The following is a 20,889-nucleotide window of genomic DNA, read 5'->3' on the forward strand; positions in this document are numbered from 1 at the left end:
AGCTAGGTGTGGAACAAGAGGCGTGACAAATCGTAGAATCGGGTCGATCAATGTACGAGCTGCGTAAGTGCGTGGTGGCTCGAAATTGCACGGTCGTGTCTACCTCCTTGGGCCGTGTCCACGCGTGTAAATCGCGCGTGTAGGTGCAGGGAAGCGTGTCTGTGTCGCGTGTATCTCGCAGTCCAGTGATTAATCCCCTCACACACGCCCATAATTCGCCCCTGAATCGGCTCGTATACGCTGAGACCCGAACCGACCGGATTAAATAAGAGCTTTTCAATACAGCTTCTGGTCTTATCTATCCCCGATTCCGCGTTATTAGCCCTGACATAAATCGATGTATAAGCGTCCTCGAATCGACTGGTTTACCGGTCGTTGTATTTTTCACGTTGGATTTCCCTGAAATCTTTTTTATTCCTTTTTTTTCGCCTCTTCTTTTTGTCTATGGTTGTTGCGGTTTGTTTTATCGTAAGAAGGAAGTGGATGAAGGTTTAAGACATTCTACATCGGTCGCGTCTTGTTATGCTCCTGTCATTGACATTCAGTGGTTGATCTTTTATACTTTGAAGATTATAAGATTTTAGTCCATACTTTTTAACTTCCTTGTTTTATTTTGGAATTTTTTTTACGCGCAATCCAAAGTGTTTATTCCTAGTGTCTCGTAATTTTAAGGGAACAGTTGGCAAATTGACAAATAAATCGTAATATTTTATAAATCGAAAACAAAGTTTGTCTGTATAATTATCCTGTATATATTTAAAATAAATTGCCAAACAAAAAGTATCTTAATTCTTTAAATTATTTAATTCGTAATCGGAATAGTTTTAAAAGAGACCCAAGATCTCTAAAATCTCAATTCAGTGCTTGTTAAAAAAAGGGCCACGATCAGAATGAAATAGAGCAGCGTCATTAAAGATCATTCGTTTGTACGCGATTCAACGTGCAACGTAATGCGTATATACGTGTGATTTGTCGACTGGTACGTTCGTAAAAACGCGACTTTACCCTGAAAAGGCATTTCAACCGCGACTATACGATAGCTTGCACCAGTGGCGCATTGTGGCGCACATCATAGACAAAGCCGGATTATTTTTCACGGTTGCAAAGGAAGCGTGCAGTGGTATTGTGGACGGGAGACGGTAACAGGAACTAGTAACAATGGTTGTACTTTTTGCCTTCGTTCTTCGTGTTACACTGGTTTGACTGGACTTCTAGAGGAACAGCCCGTACGCGAGATGAAGAATGGCCGTGGACGATGCAGCTGTCGTATTAAGCAAATTTACGTAACTTCATCGTTTGTTCGTCTTGCTCTTCATCAACTTGCATTTATAAATCTCTCTATTAGTGAATCATTTATTTTTTTTTTTTTTTTTTTTTTTTTTTTTTGAGGAATATATTCCAATATATCTTTCCAATCGTTCTGGTTAAAAAAGCAGTTCAGTTTCAGAAATTCTGAAAGACAAATTTTAATCACTATAATGGAATTCAAATTTTCCGTGAACCATATGAAAAAAATATAACGATTTTCTTATTTTTATATCATTGGAGGATTAAAAGAGAGTATGTTAATTCGACTTAATTGAAAACAAATTTTTTTTAATTTTGTATAAAAGCAGCAGAGAGAAATTAATACTGCGACTATCAGTACCAGACATCAGTAATAACTATCTGTCTATGTCAATATTTAAGAATTATTTCGTAATTCATCGTTCAACCATCCCATTCCTCTTCGTTCTCTTCTCATCCTCGAAATTCATTAATTCGATGACTTCCGAATTTCATCAGCATAATTAACGAAAATAGAGAAGGACGATACCCGTAACGAATGCTCATTGATGTGCATCGACGTACGCGAGAAAGACGAGACCACACTCGCAGGTCCATGCGACTTTATTAATTCGTTCGTGACGGGTGAAGATGCAAACGCCATAATCCATCGAGAACGAACCGCCCCAACGCCATTAAGCCACGCTAACGAATGCTCCCTTGGGCGATGGTGAACAGGTATTTAATTTCGTTTCATAAGCAAACGAACCTCTTTAAAGAACATTCAGTTCCTTGGGTAGCCTTTCACCACGAGCATGGCGATATTGAAACCAATTCTTCTTGTTTTTATCTCTCAGAAAATTTATTATTCCAATTTAACTTGTTGTTTAGTGGATGATTTTAAGTAGTCGACGAGCAAACGCTGGAATTGAAAATCCATAAACCTTGCTTCTCTAGTATTATATACGTGTATTGTTATTAATCGAGAAACCAAATTGATCAACTCTACTTGTTGTCAATGTCTCGAGAAATACACGATTAATTAAATAAATAGATATTCGATTCTCAGGAAACAAATGACTTACTCCCATAAGTTTACTTGTTGCGAAATTGAATAGTAAAATTTTACAAATAGTTGAATAACATGTGAATTCTAAGATATATTTAAAAACCTTTTTCTGCTTATCAACCTATTCTTTAAGAACCTGATAATCAGTGTGGCTACTGAACAGCTGGATTTACAATTGGAATTCGAATGAACCTTGGCCTTACTTGCTAAAACGATTAATAATCGTTAAAGACAAGAGAAAGACATAAAATCTTGAAATTTATTCTGTATTAAAATACTTTCGAAAAATATAAATTCTTTGACAAAAATTTGGTAGAGGATCGATATTTCTTACGAACCAGCTGCAATTTGCCCGCTCGAGCTGCACGGCTAATTATAGGATGAGCATTTTGGCGGGCAATTTAATTTCGCAAATGATCCGTCCACCATTAATATTCATAGTTTGCGCACGTTGGATAACTGGTTATACAATATATGTTACATAACAATATACAGTCGTGCACAGAGAGAAAGAGTAAAATAGAGAAGTGAAAGGGAGGCATTAGAACGGCACTGCGTTGCAGGGCTGACAGAAACGGGATTTTGCTGAGTTAATTCGAAATAGTGGGACAGGAAGACGAAATTCGGCATGGGTTTCAACGATACTGGGTTAATCGTAACAAAAAAACCACCAGGACCTCCCACTGGAAAAAGGAGCCATGAAATTTGTAAAATTATTTCACCGCTGCCCACCTATGGTGGTTTGGTGATTGTTCGCTAAATAGCGATATTTTTGAAACTTCTACGAAACTGATATCTCCGTGGTAATCGATCTTTCACTTATTCCATTCAATATTTTGAAATTGACGAAATTGCACAATCGAACGACCATTGTCAGGTTTCTTAAGCTTTTAAATTATAATGCATTACGTATAGTAATCGGGAGCTAGAATCGCAACATGATGGGATCCTTGTCGTAAAAAATCTACATTCAGATTTATTTTGAAATTTGAAAATTAACCGGTTCTATAAAAACTTTGATCACGACATCCACGAGTTGTTAATTTATTGCAATTACATGTAAATCTTGCGCCACACAATTACAGATACGCGTATAAAAATTATGATAAATATCTTGTTTAGAAAAATTTCGAACGTATTCGGTAATTAAAGATGCAAGAGAGATATTTTATTTTTCTGGAAAAAAGTGAGCAATTATTCTCCGTTATTGTTCTTCTCAATTATTCCCTATTTATTTATATACTTGTATGGAAATTATTAACAAAGTTTCTGCTGTTGTGTGCAATTTAAATATTGATTTGTAATTGACGTAATTACTGCAAAACATTGTCAGAAGGATTTCTCGGCCGATGTAAGGATAATATAGAAAATAGATTTGAGAGGCAGGTGGACGAAACCGTAGGATTAAGTCCAGCGATCGATTTGTCGCCTGATTTCTCTTTACAGAGCTGAGTCACTGGCCTTTTTGCTCGCTTCACGGTGAATCGAAAGCAGCTGGGATTACCTAGATATAGAAATCTTTGTTCTCTCACAGAACGAGACCGAACTGCCGGCGTCTGATCATTATCGACCAAAATCAGAGACGCGACTCAATTAATTAACTCGAAAAAAACTTAACCAACATTCTCAGATTCCACAAACCTGATACCCAAAGTCACTAAGGAATAAAAAACGACTCTCACAGAAAAGAAAATAAAGGTAGAGAACGAATCCTCTGTACAAGATGCTACGATCGTCGAGAGCCTGCAATTCCGGCACCCAATCTACTTCGACTTTCCCAAAATTCCAACACCAAAATCATCTTTCACGATCCAACTAATTATCAGCGATATTTTACAAGTCACGAGTCAATCAAGTTACCTGTGTCAATAAATTCCTCTTTATTCCAGTAACAAGTTTGGTAACCAAATAACAATTTATGATCGAATTTTGCAAATTATACAAATTGATCGTTCTATTTTACGTGAAATTGTAAAATTTATAAACAACTGTCTATGCAACAGAAATCTATAACGCACTGTATGTTTGAAAATCACAGGGGAAAAATACGATCGGTACATTTCTGTTAATCTTCCCATTTACACGTCACTTTATGACTAAAGAGGAATATTTTCATATAAAAAGACCATAAGCGAGAAGAAACCGTTGGATTCGAATATATAGACGACAAAGTTTGATAGCAATCAAAGCTGCGACTATTGGAACAAACAATATTTTAATGGAATCACACGTATCTAATAAGTGTCAAAACCAAAATGAGTAAAATAACCGGAAGAACAATTTTGACAACACAGAACTACTTGCTACTGTATATTTTATAATTTCTCCCCCATAAAGAAATGGGAAATGTGTCATATTCCTCCTCTACGTTCTTTGTCACTTGTCGATTCACCGATATTACTAGCTGTTAAATTATTATACGAGAAAAGCCAGACGAGGCCAGAATCAGTAAAATCCTCGATTTCTCCAGCCGAAACCGAACAAACGAAATATCGATCTCTCGTACCATCGATCACGATCTTATCAGCGACACCCCCGTTGCAAGACTCGGGATGACGCTCTTTGGAGAATACTCTGTCGATGTTCCAGGTCCTCACGATACACTCGCAAGAGTACACACGTACGAAGATACAAAAATGGGAAGGAGAAGAAGCACGAGAGTAAAGGAGAAACGAGGCCGAAAAGATCGAGACTCTTTATTCTCGTATCAGCAACGGGGAACGATGGAAACGACGTGGCCTATTATGAGCCGATCGTGTGAGACACAATGATCAATGCCAATCGGGCTGTGTGGAGAGCCGCTGAATGGACGCCGCTTCTCGGTGCGGGATTATGGCACCGGAGAGGGCCACCGAAGATCGACAGGGCCGATTACGTCCGCGATGACTTTAAGCCCCGTTTAAACGCTGCCATTCTTTTCCACCGAAGTCGGCTTGACCCCGTCTATCGAGGAACTCGTGCGCCGATTTTCTCATTCCCCCTTCCTTCGCTACTTCTTTTTCTTTTTCTTCGTTGCTTTCTTTCTTTCTTTGTTAGACCCCTTTCTTCCTCGGTCTGCTCCTCGAGAAACGAGAGTTCGGTGCGTGAGACACGAAGTGGATCGGGTCCCGGAAGTAGAGTTTCTCAAGGATCGTGGTATTTCTTTATGGACCAGACGATTTGTATTTTTATTTTATTCGTCTTTGAGAGATATTCTTCTTCTTCTTAGACGGAGATGTATATCTTCATGTAAGTAAATATATTACTCTTTTGGAAACAAATTCATTGTACGATATAGAATAACGTGTAACTTTTACAAACTGTAAGTGGAAAATGTTTATAAACCGAGATATATTCCATTGTCAGGAATTGAAAAATACTGCGAACATCGGACAGCATAGATTGAGCTTTCTGTTTCTCACGAAACTTCAACCTAAAACCAATAAATTCTACTTTCTTAACTCGTTAGAGTTCTAAATCAATTGCGGTGTACATCGAGCGAAACTTCGACAAATAATCATAAACTAAACCGTGTTTCGTCGAAGAAATATTGTGAAATACGTCAAGCGTGGCAGAAAATAAATAAAGTTTCCAAACTTTCTATCTTCGATAAAGCTTCAAACGTAAAATCGACTAAAATCTAAATCGGAAATCGACCGTAGATGTCCAAACAAAATCCCGACGACTCTTCACAAACCAAATTGTACATCGATCTATAAAAATTCTAAAATACATGGAACATCTCACAATATAAAAAAAGATATCGAACCTCCTGTCTTAAAATCGATAAGAATCTGATCTAACGTAAAATCGGCTAAAAGTCTAAATCAGAAATCGACTGTAGATGTCTAAACAAACTCCTGGCGATTTTTCACCAACCAAATTGTACCTCAACCCATACATCTCTCAATATAAAAAAGGATATCGAACCTCCTGTCTTAAAATCGATAAAACTCTGATCCAACGTAAAATCGGCTAAAAGACTAAATCGAAAATCGACCAAAGAAAATCCCGGCGACTTTTCACAAATCAAGTTGTACCTCGATCTATAAAAATTCTAAAATACATCTGACAATATAAAAAAAGATATCGAACCTCTTGTCTTAAAATCGATAACACTCTGATCTAACGTAAAATCGACTAAAAGTCTAAATCGAAGATCGACCAAAGTAAATCCCGGCGACTTTTCACAAACAAAATTATACCTCAACCCATACATCTGACAATATAAAAAAGGATATCGAACCTCCTGTCTTAAAATCGATAAAACTCTGATCCAACGTAAAATCGGCTAAAAGACTAAATCGAAAATCGACCAAAGAAAATTCCGGCGACTTTTCACAAACCAAATTGTACCTCGATCTATAAAAATTCTAGAATACATGAAACATCTCACAATATAAAAAAGGATATCGAACCTCCTGTCTTAAAATCGATAAAACTCTGATCCAACGTAAAATCGGCTAAAAGACTAAATCGAAAATCGACCAAAGAAAATTCCGGCGACTTTTCACAAACCAAATTGTACCTCGATCTATAAAAATTCTAAAATACATGAAACATCTCACAATATAAAAAAAAGATATCGAACCTCCTGTCTTAAAACCGATAAGAATCTGATGTAACGTAAAATCGGCTAAAAGTGTAAATCGAAGATAGAGCGTAGGTATTCGACAGATTTCAGTGAGCGAGTGCATCCCCCATGGCGATCAAACGTAGGAGTCTTCAACACGCGAATGTGGGATGAATGGAAATACGGGTACTTGAGTAAGCTTAAATTACATTTCATTCATGCAGGAAAAGCAGACACGCGGGAGTCGGCCTTCCGGCTCGGCGTTGCGCACGTAGAAAGAGCCAGGGAGCTCCTGCGTAATAATGGCCGGCCTATAATGTGTATTATCCCGACATCCTGCGGCGTCTCCTTTCGCGTGCAGCTTTTCCTAGCCGAGACATTGCGACAGCAAACGCTAATCGGACACTGTATCGCGTTTTCCCAGCCGCGGACACTCTTGTGTCTCGTACGAGGAGGCGAGTCTCGTTGCGCAAACCGAGTCGAAAAGTTGGAAATTACAAGGCAAACGCGGTGAAATCAACGTTTCGATGCCTTTATCGAGGAAAATGATCGTGCAAATTGCGTTTCTTCGCTCGGCCTTCCACGTGCAATCTCTTTTTTTTTCCTCTATGGCGGTATTTTTTATGCTCGTGTGGTAAATCTTTCGGATGCAATTGATTCTTCGAATGGTAGCCAATAGTATTACGGAACTGGTCGATAATTGCATACAAACGGATTAAATTACATCCTTAGATTAAATTTTTACTGCACTCGCTGTAATTTCTCTGCCGTAAGTTCAATGAGAATTTCTAGGGAAACGTGAAGTGGATTTGTTAAAGCAAATACAGATTCGATTTGTCATTTCGGTAGATGTTACCAATAGTAGTGCACTTCGGATACTTTCGATACTTTTGTATGTCACGTGCATTTTCTATGTCCCTGTACGTTTCAATTTTCTGAATCTGACACAAGTACAGAAATATCCGCAGTCATCTCCAAGTTACTTAACATTTCTATCACACGTCTTGTATTAGGTTGTCCGAAAAGTGTCTTTCTTTCGCAAACATGTTTTTTACAACAGTGCACCTTCGTACAATCGTGAAACCAAGTCTGTGAAATTTCACGGTGTTCATCTCAACAAAACAAAATGGATCGTACGTAATTCGACAAAATAATATAAAACAGAAAAACGTTGTGCGTCTATTATTTCCTCATAAAACGGAAGAAACTTTTCGGACAAACTAATATTATAGAAATAATTAGATCACATAGGTATACATCGTACACGAACAGATACCACGATCTATCTAAATTGCTGTCAAATGAAAAGCACAATATTCATTGAAATCGTTATATAAAAAACAGATACGCCATAGAGTTTGTGAAATTATTGTTCAATAAAAATCTAGCCGAAAATTTCCTAACTTTCTCGGAAGAATCTTCAAACGTTTCAAACGTTGTCAAACGATATTTCAAATTTACAATTGAAATATTCTATAACAAATCTGAAGAAACGCGTAATTTCAACCATGCAGTGGCAATTACAAAACAGATAAATCAAAGTATATAAGATGGTTTTGGGTATAGTCCATAGTTTATCGTCGTTGGTGAAAGTGATCGTCCTTTGCGAAACGAATTCTGGAAACCACTGCAGACTTTAATCGCGAGCCATCGAGCCGCCGTTTCAATGGGGGAGTATGGTATACAGGGGACAGGAAGGGGGTAAAAATCGGTGAAGAGGAATCATGGCTGGATGCACTCCCTCCCTATGTTCACGCACTTTTACCGCCGGCTAGCATCGGCACTGGTTCTGCGTTTTTCGAGGGGAAACCGACGACCTGTTGAGCCCGTTGTCCTAACCGAGGAAAGTCGCCTGAATCGTTCGAAATATCGTAGAATCTTCACACAATAACATTATACAAAAATAACTTGACACAAATTTCATGTCGCAATTTTTGAAGGAAGAAATCTAAAATAAAATATGACAGAAGGAAAGTTGGCTGAATCGTTAAAAACTTCATAAAAATTTTGCCCAATTTTATTTCCCAATTTGAAAGAGGAAAACTAAAACGAGATATTACAGGAGGTTGCAGTAAGAAACGCGATGGAATTTAAAGCCACCATTTCGCTTTTAATTTTCAGCTCGGAGATCAACGAATCTGGAGTCCGTCGTTTTGATGAGTCTGGTAATTCTAGTATTAAATTCTGATTCAGATTATTTCGCTGGGTTTACTTGAATGACACAATAGAGTAAGATTATTCTTTGTTTTGTAAAGTTGTTCGCAATTCTTTTGTTCGAAAATTGTTTCTGCATCTTTAATCTTTATTTAGAATTACATTATTAAAATAATATTCTATCTAAATTGTATCGAAGATCGCTTCATTTTAATTAGTAAAAAAAATTGTAATATTATTAAAAATTATAGTTTAACAAATCTAACAATCCTAAATTACAATCCTTAGCCACAGATGTAAAAAGAATTTCAACTCAAAGGCAAAGCGTTATTCTCATTAAAATTTATAAATATCAGTCTCAATTAAATTCTCATTAAAATTCAATTCGTAGCATCCAAAACGTATAGCAATTTCGACGAAAACGTGCCGTAGACTCTTGCAAACCGCTTTGGCGCTTTCACGTGGCTGCAATTTTCCCCAGTACAGTAGCTTCTTCTCCCTCCATGGATCACCATGAAAATCAAAGTAAACCGCGAAACAATATACTTTCCTACGTCACGTTGCTCCACTTTCCCTTCTGTCTTTTCCTTTTAATGACACTCATCGGGATCGTTCGTAATAATCGGTTCCGACAACGAACGAGAAATTACAATTTACATCACACGACGATGCACACGAACCACAACGTAGCTGGCTGTAAGTATAAAAAGAGAAAATCGAATGTCGTACGACCCGCAGTTTCGACCGATGGAACGTTCAAGGATGGCAAAGCTCGCAACGATCACGATCGTTCTTGCAACTTGCAGCGTACCGCGATCCAGCGGGATTGATCCACGTGGATCGATCGAGGGCAAGGTAGCGGCACCAGGTGAACGAAATATTCTTTCTTAAAGATTCTTTCGTAAAGTTAACGATAAGAGAAATTTCGCTGATTTGTAAAGGTTTTTCGATTCTTTTTCTATTGTATATATTTGGAATATATTGGGAATTTTTGGAAGGTTAACTATTTAGAGGTGTCTTCTTAATGTGTTTTTAAAGAAATAAAAATTGTTTTCTAAAATTAAGAGTAAAATATTGGTAGAGTAGTATTAAGATTGACAGAGAAATTAAAATTGTACGATATTAAAATTCTTGGATGTTAAAATCGTGAAGTATTACATTTCTACTGAAGGAGTTTCAAATGGTTTCGAATGAGGGAAAAGTTGCAATAGTTATTTCTTTGTCAGAGAATTTCTACAATGAACTTTTCGGTATTTTTGAAAAGAAAGTGCCATCAATATTTTATATACATTATCAACTAAAAAATATCTGTTGTAATTTCCTCGATTCTAGTGAAATATGTACTACATGTATAAATAGACGTGTTCTTTACTTTGCTAGATTTTTAATTAAAATCGTAAAGTGACTTTGTCAGATTCTGCGAAGTAATGATTCAAAAATAGACTGTGCAGATTTGTTCAAAATCTTTTGATCAGTAGAGTATACAGTGTATAGCTTTCACTAATTTTGTAGGTTGAATCTCATTAGAATTAATTTATTCAAGGTTGAATACCAAATATTTCAAGAAACGATAAAATATGAAATTGGCAGAAGTTCCTTCTTGCCAGATTTTCTAAACAGTAAATCAAAGTAGTAACTTGAGAAGAATAAAGCGAGAGAATCAAAGGTTACTTGGACGAATTTTAAAGCTGCACGAGGGAGATCAATACAAAGGAAAATCGAATCATTCGTTGTTTCAAGAAGCTTTTTATTTCAGATATAGCGGACGAGGCCATCAGACAGATTTTTCATATTATTTCCACGGAGACGTCGAGCAAGAAGGACGACGAGCAGCTAGTGAAGCTCATCAAAGAGGAAATCGTAAGGACAGCGCACAGCATCAAAACGCCGTCAGGTTCGATCGAAGCCGCCGCCAAAAGAGCACAAAGATTGGTCACCGAATTGACAGTCGCTTATACCACTGCCATTTACAAATCGAAATCCTCGGAGGAAGCCAAAGTAAACTTCGCCAGGTTCCAGAACACCGTGCAGAAGATCGTAGACTTTATAAAAAATGGTCAATTTATTATTTAGATACAATTTTCCATCGTAGGAGTATAAAGGTTGTTAAAAATGTTATGCATGAATTTATTTTTATAAAAAGAATTAATTCCTTGGTATGAGCAAGTTGTAAAATAAACTCGATTAAAACTGACGAGGAAATAACTACGAAGTAATAAAAAGAATTAAACAAAAAGAGATTTAAAAATGTTAAAAAACGAGAGAAAGTAGAAAGGATAATTCATAGATGAATTTCAATTGATCTGATTAAATATACATAATTCCGAGGTTCTAAATAAAATTAACCCTAACACAATTTACCACGGAAGAATATCGATTTGCGAAAATATCTTTAGACCATCCAACAGACGGATACATACGCAGATATTAAATAAATGAAATTTCCAATAATCAAATCGAAGTTTCGAAACATCTACAAATTTCAAAAATCCTTGGCACGTGTAGCTCGTTCCTCGATACATCATTAAAAGAAACGGCTGATGAAAATATCTAAACGATCAAGTGGAAAAAAATTCCAACGAACCTAGTGAAACGCTTAAAACCCATCGAAAAGTCCAAAATATAAACACCGTCTTCCTCGATCGTTAACCACGAAGAAACTCAAAAGTCTAAACGCAAGACAATTAATAATTGAATTTAACGAAAGAACCGTGAATCGTCAATTCGTAAAAATATCGAAAAATGTTTATAAAAAATCCAACGATCTATCCTCGATCGCACAACGAAGCCACAGAAAGCTTCTTTCTTACATCAATCATCGAAGACACTCCGTGAATCTATCGGGAGCATCGAGAACACGTGCCAGGAACTTTTACTCGAGTAGGAGAGATCGTACGATATATATTCTGCTTTTTTCTTTTTAGCTCCGTCGACAACGACATTGCCTGGGTTACACGTGTGTATACGCGTATGGCAACGAAATTATTCTGGCTGACGTATGAGTCAGGGCAGACGATCCATTGTAAAAGCGGCATGGGCTCATAATCTGGCGATGTAGGATCTCCAGGCCGAGCTGACCGGAACTGCGCCTATGCTCTCTCGCCGGAAGTGCCGCTGCCACATGTAGTAATATAAATTATAATGCCCTTACGGTTTTTCCTTTCGCGGATTTGCATTTAAAACACCGGAATGGCATTGTCGTCGGGATCGGCGCGAGCGATTTTCATGGAAATAAGAAAACCGCGGGGGCCGACGCTCCTATCCTGCGTTTCTATTCTCTTGACTCTTCTGCTACCTGGTTGTATTTTTTTTCTTCTTTTTTCTCTTTTTTCTTTTTTTTTTTTTTTTTTTTTTCTCGCGATGTGACGAGATAAAATGGCATAGAGGAGAGGGAACACGCGCGTTGATATCCATCGAATCGTGCCAAGGCTAATCGGAGATCAAATCTGGAAACGGTTCGCTTTCACCAGCTCGGACAATGGCCACTAAAGCTTTTCTAATTCGTTTTGTTTCCTTGCCTGTCTCTATTTTCCTTCGACGTTTCGTTTTTCTTTCCTCGTTTCTTTATCTTCCGGAGGACTCGCGGCCAGTTAGGATGCGTGAGATATAGGAGAGTTTCCTTAATTAATTAGCTGCCATGCTAAACGCGAAAACACGAACGTGCAAACCGGCTAATTAGAAATTATTTATTAACTATTTATCATGGGCGATGGTAATTGTTGATTGTAAGAAGCCCGTGTTGTTGCGAATTTTAAAATAGATACGATGGAAATCTTTGCTTGCAACGTAGTTTTCTTGCTATCTTTGTAACTTCTGCGAGGATTACGTGTCTGAAAAAATCAATCTTCGCGATTGCGACAATGTCAGTTGTGAAAAATCGCATATTTACGGATTGATTGTAAGGAAATGATTGTGAAAAGTTGCACGTAAGGTGTTTTCGATATTTAATTTTTCATTAATTCAACTATGATCGCAAGAGATACAATGAACGTTATTGCGAATGTGCATTGCCGAATGAATTAATTAACGTGCAAAGACCACATAAACGAACATTATCTTCTTCAAATGAAACGAATGGTAATTTTCCTCAATAAATCCTTAACTAAACATTTTTCTAATCTAACGTATAACGATTCCACGCTTTCAACCATACGATATATTTTACTGGCAACTATACATATATTTTATTATAAAACATCGTAGCTTAAATTCTTGAAATCCAGCGGCTAAAATAATTAAATTCATAAATAAAACGTCTCAATAACATCGCCAGGATATCATAAACACTTTCGAAACATAAAACGAAGACTAAACGAAGTCCAAACGCTGTTGAACAATTTTCAAGGCACATCCTCAGGCTAACAAAGACACTCCACGGCGTATCTGGATTTTCCACGTAATCCTACGAAGTCCACTTGGTGCTGAACGAGCACCAAGGACACCCTGAAGGAGCAGAGCAGACTCTCGTCGTGGCCAGTTCGAAGTTACGACGGAGTCCGTGGCATCTCAGGTGGATTTTATATGGGAAACTGATTCGACCACGAACCGGAGGATAATATAACACCGAGGGCATTTTGTTTTGTTGCGCAAGAGGATAATAAACATCGTTCGGGCCCGCTACCGTGCCGACTAGATAGCTACGACGATGAAACAATGCGGCATTGTCCCGGCAGGCTGAACCGCCAAAGCACAGCCGAACCCAAGCACCGTGTTAAGTCATGAACGGCGTTGCACGCGGCCTTAGAAACGTCCAAGCCACGTAGCTTCGATAGAACCAGGGACCTGACCCCGGTCAAGCATGCTCCTTCACGGAAAAATCACGGCAATGGCCTCTGTGTTCGCCGGAAACGGAAGATCGACTTTATGCTCGCGCGAGATTCCCAAACCACTCGACAGAAAAAGGAAAATATTCTGCAAGCACCGCTGTTGATTTCTTCTCAGCGTACTTCTTGACGAAAGAAACATCGGTGTATGACGATAAGCAGAATAGGAGGAGTTTGCAAGTATCGTACTTTTATCGTATTATCTGCTAAAAATTCGAATGGGAAGTTATAGTTTTTGGTGGTATTAGGTCGTCCGGTTAGGTTCGTTCTATAAGGAAATCATGGATGCGCAACATTTTTCGTTTTATATTATTTTATCGAATTACGTATGATCCATTTTGTTCTATCAAAATAAAGATCACAGCGTTCGACAGATTAGGTTTCATGTCCGTATAAAGATGCATCGTTGTAAAAGACGGGTCTGTAAAAGAAAGACACTTTTCGGACAACCTAATAGTTGAATAATCGTCGAATATATAAATTTATATAAGATATATTGAGAATTCATTTTGAGGATATTTTTAGTAACAGAAAAGAGCGATTTACAACGACGGAAAGGATTGCTCTCGAAGTTGTACCTTTGAAGGCATTCGAATAGGAAAGTTACTTTTCACAGGTAATTTGTATTGAGAGTTGATTTGCACTGCAGATTGGACGATGCAAAGTGACGCATTGGAACAGTTTTACGTGGGAGACATTGAGAATTTTTTTTAAAGTACTTGCAACGGAAGAAGAAAGTGGCTTACGAGGGCAAATGGAAAGGGTCAATCCCAATATTGCTATAATTCCAATCCCATTGCATAATATCCAAGACAAACTCTGAAACAAAACTCAAGGCAGAAGCAAAACGCATTTTATCGTGTTATTCCTTCTGTATCCGAAGCACGTTCGCGTGCACCATTCTCCGGGAGAAAGAAGAAGAAGAGCGTTCTGTGCGCCGCTTTACAAATAATTCGAAACGGGCTGGCTCGAAGGACGATTCCTTCGGGAAGGAGATTTTTCCGGTAGGGCAAGCGGCTCTCCTCGATTGTTCGCGTTGTTCACGGCGCAATGAAAGCTCGATGGTACGAACAAAAAGCCGTGAGGTAGACATAAATAAATAGGTGGTGGGTGTGGTTGGTAGGCCGCACACATGGCGTCGTGACCCGTCTCTTCTCTTCGTGAGCTCAGGGCTCGCTTAAGTTATGCCCTGCGGAATGCTGCTGCTCCCGCTTCTTTCGGTGTCGTAGCTAAACGCAGTTTCACCGTGCCCTGGCTCAGTTTCGCCTCCTTTTTGCTCCTCACGTTCGATTCTCCTCTTGCCTCCTAATGTTTATTTAGATACAGATTAATCCTTCAACTGGATACGTGATGTTATATCGATACAATGTTCTAACTGTCACGCGATTTTTATACTTCTTGACCTGGAAGCCGCGATAGATTGAAATATACCACACCATAGCATTTCGTTTTTGCAAGATACCATATCGCATTTGCGCGTCTTTTTCTCGCGATGTCATCTAAATTATTCACACCGTCCAGCTTCATTTGGTCCATGAAATTTATCTTGCTTCGGTCGATGTAAAAAATCTATTAGCGTGGGCTACCGGCGACCACCGTCGTAGTGAACCTGTTACAGCGTTGTTTGATCAAATATTTTCATTTTGCAGTGACTTATACCTTTTTAAATAGTTTTTATCTCGAAGATGATAATGTACGATCGAAAAAACGAAAATTAACAATTCCGTTTCTCTTTCTCGGTTAATCGTAATTTTAATCGTCTTCGTAATGGGAATTTTTCGCTAGTCTTTGGAAAGAAACTGAACCGTAAAAATGCATCGCACGCGTCGCGTCCGTCGGAATCGTGAGGACGATGTCGACCAGATAAGACCTTCCTTTTGCAGATAGTAACGCGGAAGTCGTGAACGCGGAAATATTCCCTTTGATGGTACGACGATCTGGATCCAGAATATTCGTTTACTCTTATCTTCGTGGGAAGCCTTTCTCCTGAACGATCTTAATTGAGACTAATATTACAGATAAATTTTAAGTTATAACTCCGAAGGAAGCCGCCATACAGCGAGGTAGGATTATTTGAGTAAATAATTTGCCTGATAATTCCCAAATTCGGTTCTCAACAATTTTTAAGCGATCTACGCTCGGAGTAACTTGTTCTTATCCAGAAGCAAATTTCTTCGGTCGATGTTAATATCCTCGGTCGTAATTAATTATCACGATTCGATCGTCGTGTATATATTATTTTATTTCGAAAAATTATTTCGTCGTTTATCTTATTAATTTTGATATAATGCTTTCTGGTTGACTCGAATAATATTTTTGATGATTCTTAATGAATAAAACAATTTTCTACTTAAATTCCATTCTTTCAATTACGTCTATAAAAATACAAATTTGCATAAATATCCACGATCTACTTGTCGCACTGCGAACAAGACGAATGATTGATGATCCAATAGAAATTTTCATTATTGCTGACCATTAATCCAGAGCTCGTTTCGAAGTTGAGACGAGGAGAGAGTCGAAAGAAACGTTCGCCAAAGGCGAGGAAAAGCTGGCTAATATTCTGGATGAAGCAACGGTAAAACGGCCGGCCGTTATATTATAAATTAGAGTCGAATGGAAGATTCGCTTCACAAACTGCGTGAATAATTTATGCGAGGCATATGTTAGCGAACAGCGAAGATTCAATGGAGTGTCGAGTAACGTTGAAGATATCGATTACGAAGATTCTTAAGGGACCACTTCCAGTTATTAACAGCCAGTTGATACGCCCTATTCGTATTCGATTTTTACATTCATTGATTGTTTTAACGTCACTGAGCAATTAAATCGTAGAAAAAATCTCTTGCAAGTTTGACGAGGAAATTGACACGGAGGCCCATTTTTACAATCAACAATTTACCATTTTTACGTTCGTTGATTGTTTCGACGTCACTGAGCAATTAAATCGTAGAAAAGGATCTCTTGGAAGTTTGACAAGGAAATTGACACAGAGGCCAATTCGATTAGATGAGATACGAATTTCAAAGATGACCAAAGTCGTTAGGATGTCGTGGTGGACGTTGCTCGCTAATCCAACGCGGGTAGGTGGAGGAAAACGTAGGAAGGAAAACGTGGTTGACCCGAGACGATGTGCAGCGTTTAATTATCACCCACCCTAGAATTTGCTCGGCCGTTTACCGTTAGAGGCGGCGCTCCGTGTATACACAAATATAGCACGGCTCGTGATTCGCGGCAAACCGTTAATAACGCGCGAAGTGTCTAAAAGCTGCAACATTCGTAACGCTGTGGCAACCGTCGCGTTCCAACCGGACCATAAAATCACGAACATCCCGGCCGTCGAGTAAATTCTGCCTCTTTCTGACGCGAACGGATAGATATTAAATATGGACGACTTGGTTTCTACAATGTTGCATAGAAATGCATTAATGTCGTCAAATAGCGTTAAATGATATTCTTCGACTGTAAGAAATGTGAAACGGATATAATAGATGGAAGTCGCAGACGAAGAAGCAATCGAATATGTTACGTTTCCCGTCTTCTGTGAAAGAACAATTTTAGAATTTAATACGTTACCGATCAATCCTACGTCGGAAACTATCTTTTCTTTTTAATTTTATATTAACGGCGTTTTTCGTCACCCTAATAGCGGTCGAGTTAAAATAATGCAACAACTGAAGTAACATTATACATTTTCTAAAAAACGTTGCGAGCTTATTATCTCTTTTCAAAATGGTTATTCCTTCGAATTTATCAGGTTACTCGTTTCTTCCACTATGTCGTATTATAATATTCTTAGTGGCATTAAATTCCATCTTCGCTCCATCTTAGTAACGAGGCGAAGATTCAGAAATATTAGAAACCTAACAAACAATTGTACCAACGAAGACGCTTAAGAAACGTTTCAAGTAGCACGACGATTCGATGAATACTGTTAACGACGAAAAAGAAAGAAATAAATAAATCGAGGGTCGCCGTAGAAGAGACTCGCGCGATTTAACGAGCGGTCTGGCTCGCGCGTGTCCGCGGACGAAAAGGCCGCAACCCCCTCGGTACACAATCTCCGTCAATTTATCTACCGCGGCGCATTTAATTCCCCAATTACGGGAAACTTTCATTGCACATGATAATTGCGATCCCGCTTGCTAATTAAACCCCATTAATCTCTTATTACGGAGCTACCGTTGAATCATCCCCGTGTTATACAACAGGCTAGACGAACAAGCGGACGATAGAAAGAAAACGGAGAAGCGAGAATAAAAAAGGCAACAAATTAATACAAAAAGTCACGTCCTTATCTGGTATTCTTGAACGACCGACAATCGAGAGAGCCGACTGTGTTCGTTTTAAAACCTCCAAACCGGAACAGTGGCCTGACTGGATGGATAGTGGAAAAAAGCAACGACCGAGGAGGATGGAGGATGGACAAAGGAAGATGGCGGAGGAAAACAAAAAGGAAAGAAACTGGCTGAAACTGTCTAGAGTAACGCGACAGACTTACGATCGTACAACGAAGGCGCACGACCATACGCGGTCAATTTTCTTCTTTTATTTTTTACCCTGCCTCGTTCCCTCTTTTCTTTCGATCTTCGCTTCTTCTCTACCCCTTCCTTTTAACTATCGTCTCGATTAACTCGCGTTGGCGCGCGAGCACTCGCGTCCTTATATCGCGGCTCGATCGCCGCGGAGGAGGCGGCAGCGCTTTTTAAATAACTATAATGAGGGCAATTATCGTGTGCGCCGGCAAGCAGAGTGTGACGAGTCGTTGTTACACATTACGGCACGGAGGATGATCGCTCGAGCTAGATGAAGGAATGGCACGGAGAACGGGGAGGAAGAATTGCGGGAATCATAAAGAGTAGGGGACTTCGAGAAGAGAGAAAAAGACAGCGTAGAAGATTCGTGGCGAACGACGAAATGCTGTATTTCTATCAATTGGATAGAAATTTGGAACGATTCTATGTAGAAGATTTTTACAATCGGTAGTTATAGTTGACGTGTATAATTATTAGAACTATTGTATTACTTATGTTATATATATTATATGTTATGTTATAATTAATCTAACGTTTGATAATTTACTTCATTTCTGTTATAGAAGCTGAGGAGAGATTCATCGCTACTGTTGGTCCTCGTACATACGATCCTTTATTTGAAGGAACTTGCTTGATGTAAAATTCAAGTGTAATTAAGATTTACCGCTATTATTAATACATTCTTTATTGGGAAGATGAACACTGTTTTCATTGCATTGTTGATTAGAGATTGTACCGTGTTTTATATTTGAATTATCTAAGCCGTGACTGTCGATTCTTCGAGTCATTCAAATATGGAGAACGCAAGAAAGGAAAACATCGTGAAGACGTTCAAGAAATAGGATAAGACGGTCTAACGCGGGCAAAAAGAAAATGGAAGATCAACGTTTTCTATCAACGATGAATAATCGAGAAGCGTAAAAAAGGAGGAAAAATATATTGAAAAGAGTGGAGCGAAAAGTGGAAGAAAGTTTTCTGTCGACGATAAAGGATTTAAATAAAAGAGCCAAAGACATAAATGTATATTAGAACGAGTGTATAAAATTTGGATCGAGGAGGGAGGAGGAAGTGACGAGGTGGAGGAGAAGCGGAGAAGCGCATCAGAAAAGAGAGGAGAGACAGGTAGCGCGTGGCAGCAGGCCTCTCCCCCTGTCGACCCTCTCCTCCTCCGGTAACTAATGCCTCGATCCGTGCAACCACCTCCGCCAGTCGAGGCCTTAACTACTTTCTTATTCGCTCGTTTCAGGCCAGCCTTACGGGCCCGTGCATAATGCCACACAGCGCTCCTTACGCATGCTGAACGACGAACACGCTCCTTCCTCCGCTTCTCCTCCCGCGCCATCTTTCTCCGTCGTCCTTCTCCTCCACCTCTTCATCGCGATGCTCGTCCACCTCCGCCTCCCCGGAACACTGTACCTCAGAGAGGAACTGCGGGTCAGAGACTGCGAGGCATATTCGACGCAGACTCGTGGCTCGTGCCTAGATCCATTGGCGTCTGACTCTACTGAATTCTGCTCACCGGAATATTCTACTTCGGAAAGACAGCTTACTACATTTATATTAACCAAACATTGGGTCCTGGGCATTTTTAAATATTTAATAATAATGCTTTTATATAACTAACTCGAGCTGTTATATAAAAATAGTTTTATGTAAAGATACTTGAAATGTTATTGGAATTATGTTACTGGAAGCATCGAATATTAGGCGTTTTTACGTAAATATGTTTCTGTACCACAGCTCAACTTAGTTACATGAAAATATTTCAAAGTCAATGTTTCGGTAATGTAAGTAGAATAGACTATCCTACCGGATAAAGTAGAATTAGACGCTATTAGACTGTAACGTATAAAATATCTGATTACAATTTAACGTTAACGAGATTTGATCGAGTTGATTAGTTTGGTTTCTAAACGGCTCTATATACACCTAATTAATTGTTATACTATTTCGCAGAGAATATCACGTATGAACGAATATTATAAATTATCGCACCGGAATCATAAAGACGTCCTAAAGAATATCAGACACGTATACGAGTAAACATATAATAAAATATTACCCAGCTACTATCAACACAAAATCTTAATTAAGGACTTGTAGTTTCGTAAAAAACATTCAACCATTTCCAACTGTCCCCAGAAAATTAAAAATCTTCGATCTTACACAATTAAACTAAAGAAGACAGGAGCAAGAACTATTTCAAAAACTATAGAGAAGAAGAATGAGAAAAAACTTGGTGAACTGGATGGAAGAAGATGATTCGAGGATGATTCGTTGGCTTTAGTCGGGCGACGCCGATGCGCTAATATAACAAGAAACGTGGCGGCTGTTGCGCCGAGCGTACGGGAGCGAAGTAGCCTAGCTTATGGTCCGGTGGTGCCCGAGGAGCATAACAGTTCGCGGAGCATAACGCCACGAGCCATCATATCCTCCTTCCAGAAACCCTCTCCGGAGGTGTTCCACCTCCGCCTCCTCGTCTACCCCTCG

At 38.8% G+C, this 20,889-nt stretch overlaps 1 long non-coding RNA gene across 1 annotated transcript in view; it reads left to right on the top strand.

Moving 5' to 3' along the window:
- The window catches only part of LOC132909738 (uncharacterized), a 198,143-nt gene extending 187,213 nt beyond the window's left edge, over positions 1-10,930 (top strand). The window contains exon 4 of the long non-coding RNA XR_009658597.1: positions 10,798-10,930. This is a non-coding gene — a long non-coding RNA (uncharacterized LOC132909738). The remainder of the gene's footprint in view (positions 1-10,797) is intronic.
- Positions 10,931-20,889: the final 9,959 nt, after the last annotated feature.

The sequence above is a fragment of the Bombus pascuorum genome, chromosome 8 (genome assembly GCF_905332965.1).
Source record: "Bombus pascuorum chromosome 8, iyBomPasc1.1, whole genome shotgun sequence".
Lineage (NCBI taxonomy): Eukaryota > Metazoa > Arthropoda > Insecta > Hymenoptera > Apidae > Bombus > Bombus pascuorum.